The sequence below is a fragment of the Lygodium microphyllum genome, chromosome 5, assembly GCF_053477565.2.
Source record: "Lygodium microphyllum isolate KBCC chromosome 5, Lygodium_microphyllum_v1.1.10, whole genome shotgun sequence".
In the NCBI taxonomy this organism is placed as follows: Eukaryota; Viridiplantae; Streptophyta; class Polypodiopsida; order Schizaeales; family Lygodiaceae; genus Lygodium; species Lygodium microphyllum.
The window spans coordinates 116,118,428-116,124,484 of record NC_141139.1 but is presented as its reverse complement, the minus strand read 5'-3'; positions in this window follow the sequence as shown (position 1 = coordinate 116,124,484).

Below are 6,057 nucleotides of genomic sequence, written 5' to 3'. Positions count from 1 at the left end.
ACAATGCTGTAATTTCATACATATCCAAAGAACATACTGACAACACTCTATTTTCAGCCTCATTTTCTGCATGTATAGTTGCTGAAATGCTGAAATTTCAGCCATAGTGTTAGTAATATTTAGCCCATAAAAGATGCTGGAAATGCCTTCATTTTCAGCTAACAATCCCAATGCTCTCAGTTACTTAGTAGCCCGTTTCATAGATATGCGTTCAGCCCTACACATAGCTTCCATAGGCTTAAACCAACATGAACTGTTTGCTGTAAACTGAGAATTACCAATAGTAAATACATGCTTCATTTTATCAAGAGACGAGTACACCCATTGAATAGCACTACTGTAGCCCCGCATTACAGCAGTGCTTAATGAAAATTCAGGTCTTTAAATTCCCTTGCATTTGGAACCAAAGGAGACTCTTGAAGCGTATCTCGATTTCTAGGATGATTAACACAAACAGTAAGAAATTGGACTGTTTTTCTCCCATCCTTGCTTCTGACTCTTGCATAAGCAAAACCATCATCAAGCACCTTTGTTTCCATACGCAGACCTATAATATAGGGCTGTCCCAAAATCACTGCATATGAGGAATTATCTTGCACAAAGAAGTGTTTCTCTTCTTATCATCACCAATTGTCACTTTTACATTAACACATGCAGCATAAAGCTCTCCGAAGAATTATTTGCAGCCCTCATACGCCAACAATGATTAGTGTCCACAGGCCATGCACCATTTTCATACAATCCACGCTCAATGACATTTATCTCAGACCCATGGTCAAGTAAAGCAACACAAGGAGTTTCACATTCCCCTATTTTCACTACCGTTTCAGTGGTAGCTCTAGCCCAATGATTTCTTGTGTAGTGACTTCGAGTAATAAATCCTAGAGTCTCTTCTCCATATTGTTGCATTTGCCTTACTCTACCATGCATATTGCTACAAGACAATGCATTTTCAGCCACTTTCTTCTCTTTTTCACATGCTATCCATTGATTAGTAGCATCCTGCATAGACAATCCTGTACTTACTTCATGCTCATATTCAGCCTGAATAGCCAACAAACCAGTTTCCTCTTCAAATTGCAGAAATGCACTAGTGGTATCACCAAGAAACTGACGCTTCCTTTTAATTATGTCAATGGTCTCATCATGAAATTCTCGCTTGGCAATGCCAAGCACCTCTCCCAAGGTAAATTCCACCCCACTGTTTAAGATCCATTCTTCAAGAACCTTCTTAAGATCTGTGACTGTCTTAATGTCTGATTGCAACTTATATCCTGGCTGCTTGCCCTTCTTTTTGCCCTCTTGTTTGTTATCCTGTTTTTACTCCTGACAGACCTCTTCCATAACATGCTCAAGAGGTGGCTGATTTGCAGCTTTAGGCTGATCCACACTTCTTCTTGTTATTCTTTTAGATGTCCATGCAATATCTTCATCTCTTTTTCATTTTTCTTCCACAAGTACATCCGTGTTTTGTACCTTTGCTAAATATCCATACACTGAATATGCATCTACCAATGATTCCCAACCAGTTATGCCATGAATGTCTTGCCCTGCATGAGACATTTCACTATCAGTGATCTTTCTCTTTTGAGCTGCATGTAAAGCATGTGTCCATATTTCAGCCTTTGGACCAACCATCACTTGGCCATGCATTCTATCCAACTGTAGACCAAAAGTAGAAGCATGTACCGCTGCATAAGCATTTCGGACAGCCAAGTCTTCCAACAACTTTTGCATATCTCCCTTTCCAAAATTCAAAGCAAGAGGAAATCCCGTTTCTTGTGCATGGATCTTGCCATCTTTCCAAAAGATAAGCTGTCGTGCCAAGGCCTCCTGATAGGCAATACAATCCTTTCTCTTGTGCTGCAAACTGTCACACCACATACATCTTTTTCCAGGCTTAGGGGCTTCTTCCCATCCCCTTTCCTCTTGTCTTTTTTCTCTTTGCTGCAAACTGTCACACCACATACATCTTTTTCTAGGCTTAGGGGCTTCTGCCCATCCCCTTTCCTCTTGTCCTTTTTCATCCAATTTCACAACCTTCAATTGAAGATCTTGCATGCCTTTGACCAATTCATCTAAGACATCTTCCCTAATAGAGGGAACAATAGCAGGTATAGCCATAGGGTTAGCCATAGAAGTAGGTGGCTTACTGGATACATCAACTATCTTGCCCGTAACTGTGGGCAAGCTAGAGACATGCAATCTTTCTCTTCTTCTATGCTTCTTCACAAGTGCAATAACAGCTTCCTTGACATATCTCCACTCTTTTTTCAAACCTGTCTCTGTAGTTTGATCCTCCAGCAAATCATCAAGCTTCTCTTGAAGCTCAAGATCAGCTGTCTGTAGAAACAATTCAATTTTCTGACTTGCAAGAGCTTGCTGTTCTGCAAGATCTAATTGCTCAATTCGACTTTCAAATTCTCTTAACAATTCCATAGTCACAAGACCCTTATTGGGTTGTAAAACCCACTCTTGAAAAGTCTTACGCGTAATCAAACTAGTGTCCTCAATGTAAAATTCTTCCCTGAGTGTCTTCTTGAAGGCTACCCAGTCTACATCCTACAAGTATAATTCAGTAATCCGTGCTTTTGGTTCATGAACAGTAACACGTACAAAATACCGGCTCCATCCAGATTGAGTCACCCCAAAGAATTCCATCTTCTGAGCATAGGTATATACATATGCAGATACATTCCTGCCATTGAATAACTTCACCTCATGCTCAACTACTTGCAAATCATTCATCACAACACTTTCTGTTTGAGCTGAAGCTTGCATCACCTGTTGTTGTTGTTGTACCTGCATAAGCATATTCATATTTTGCACCAACTATTGCAAAACATCACTCGAGAATGTATTCAAAGATTTTCACATCTTGTCTTTCCTTCTTCTGACAACCATTCACGTCGGGTTTACCAATGTCGGAGGGGTTTTTGTCGAAAGGTCGAATCCACCGGGGATCAGAAGTAGAAGGAAGTAGAGATAGGAGATGGAAGAGAAGATAGAGAATACCCAAGTGGTAAACAGTACAAAGACAAATCACAATGAATTGAATCAATATGTATTGGAAGAACCTGGAATCTTCGCACTACTCAAAAGCAATCTCCAGGCATTAGATCTCCTAGAGCTTCTTCGTAGAACAAAACGTTGTCAAAGAGTTTATTGTTCATGATATAAATCATGGGATTCTTATGAACACAGAAGAACTTTATTAGGATTTATAAGATGAATTTTCATACATAACTCAATCATTGTTACCCAACAACCAACTTAGATATCACTTAGTTACATAAGTTCATTTGTATTTGGCATACAATTTTCAGTTGTACCATGTATATTGATAAAAAAATAAGTCTATGGGAACTTACAACTTGATCAGCTGGAAGTAATTGACAGTCTGCAGGATAAACCACATTGATTCAAGTGGAAAATATGGTTAGAACTCAAGAAAAATGCCAAAAGTCCACTAGGTTCATGGGGGACCTGGAATAATGAACTTAAGTGACCTGTAAGTGACCAAAGTAGGTCAAAAAGTGAAGTGGAAGCTGAGCAGGATGCAGCCGCATTTTTTGGCGCAAAATGTGGGCCTACATACCTGCAACAATTGGAGAAGAACTGCGAGCTATGGTGCATGCTTTGGAGCATGCAAACTGAAGCAAACTGGAGCTGAAGATGAAGATACAAACAAGAAAGGTGAGAGCTCCTCTTACCCGTCCATTTGGTCTGATGAAAATGAATGGTATGACAGTCCAAACTCCCTTTCCAAATCTTGAATCCCACACTCTTCTTTTGCTCTAAGCCCCGGTGGTAGGCCTTCAACCCTTAACACGACGACAATGTGCATAAAAATTACAGCTCCTTCTTTGGTACTCGGAACCCAAATCTGATGGCTCTGTTGGCTCTGAAAGGGAGTAAAACCCTAGGACACCTGATCACGGATCTCCCAGATCACTCCTTCTTCTTCTTTCAATTCAATCTGCAGTTTTCAGCCTGTTTACAACAATCATGACGTGCGCGATTTCGTCCATTTGTCCCTCTTGTGAAAATCCCCTAATTGGCTGAAAAAGCAACTAGCTTTTTGCATGCCATCCTAATCTAGAAGCTTTTTTCTAACTTTTTCAGATTTTTACAATAAATAATATAAAAAATAGGCTAAAATTATCCAAAAATATAGTATTTTTGGATAATCCATGCAACTCACACTAGTACTAATGGCTCAGATCACATTGACTCTCTAGATCAATAAAGAAGTCAGATGATGATGCATTCCATACTTTTTCACACCGTGTCCTCATAACATCACGATACCGCGACTCTCACAAAATATTGCAAAACTAATAATGTCTCTCACGAAATAAATTACAAGTGCCTAAACTAGCATAGTGAAGCCTGAAATAATAATATTCCTTCAAAAAATAAATTCTAAAACTTTGACTTTGGCTTTGTTTTGACTTTGTCTTTGACATTTGTAGTTAACATTATTTCCCTTGTTAAACAATTGTGATTCCCTTGGTGCTCATCATAAAAGATAGGATGATGAAGCTTGCACCATGGATGGAAAATGTTGAAATGATCTTAATGTTGTCCTATGGGAGGGGTGGTAGTTGTTATTGTTAATTAAGTGGAAGCTTGCTAGTGCTTTGGTAAATGGTTGAAGGTATAGACAATGACACAATTTCTAGGTGAGGATGGTGTCATCATGCATCACTATTGAAGATAAAGTGGAGATATGGAGTGGAGGGTGTATAGTCCATTGATATTGGTAGGTCTTCTTGGTTGATGTTCAATGATATCTACTACTAATCATGTTCTTTATTAGAAATGTAACTACCTTACATGTAATTGCATTTGAGAGATTAATCAAACTCCAAGAAAACCTCAAGTATTGCCCCACACTTGAGAATCTAGGTGGTGTAAGTAGGGTGACAAGGATAAGTTTGGTAAAGAGATAAATAGAGCTTTTTCTTGAAGGGTGAGTGGGGTTTATAATTATTTTCTCTCATCTTTCATCTCTCTCTCTCTCTCTCTCTCTCTCTCTCTCTCTCTCTCTCTCTCTCTCTCTCTCTCTCTCTCTCTCTCTCTCTCTCTCTCTCTCTCTCTTTAATTGATAATGGAAAGTAGTGGATCAATATATTTTGTTGTGGGTTCCATGAACTGAGGCAATTCTATAATCACTATAATTTCTTCTATGGGTGACAATTGAATGTTGCTAGGCTCTAAAGACTCAAGTGTCTAAAGTCCCATTTGTCTCAAGTTGAGATCAGTGTAACTGTGAGGTGTTGTGATGCTTTGTCTGTAGGAGAGAAACTAAATTGATGAACCATATGAATACCATGTATATCTTGCCAAAAATGGTTTTGCAAAATAGCTAATATTTGAAGTTGTGATTGAATGTTGATGGCTAAAATTTAGCTTAGGGCATGGGTTTTTCTAGGAGCTCTACAATTACTAGCCTATTGCCTAAAGTATCCACAATTAGCGCAAGTATGTACTAGCCTTGAGCACTCTAAAGGGATATTGTCTTCATCACAAAAAATGTATGCACTGCATGTTCTAGTGATAAGATTAGGACATCTTCAAGTTTCAACCATCTGATGCTCTTGGCTGCCCGTTTTAGGTTCATCTTAGCCTTGACTTGGCTCAGCTAAGGGTCCTATTGATTACCTAAGGATTTCTTGTCTATGCTTCTTTCTCTATCCAAATCATTGAGTATGATAGCATAATCTAATAAATTGTTAAGGCTAGAGAGATTAATACCTAAGATTTTTGCCATGATCTCATAAATCCTTTTGTCATGTCCTTGTAAGTGGGTCTTTTTGCAAGACTCGAAGTTTCTTAAAAAGGCTCCTCACTTTTGAGATATAGTCTCGCATGCTCTCCTCTTCTTGTTACTTGATATTGATTAGCTAGATAATGAGATTATTATTGTGACTAGCTTTTACTATAAGTGCTTGATAAAGAGATACTTAAGTAATGTGAACGAGGCTTTTTTGATGCATAAAACCTAGTGAACTAGGATAAATTCTTTTCTCCTAGGCTTATCCAAATAGCTCG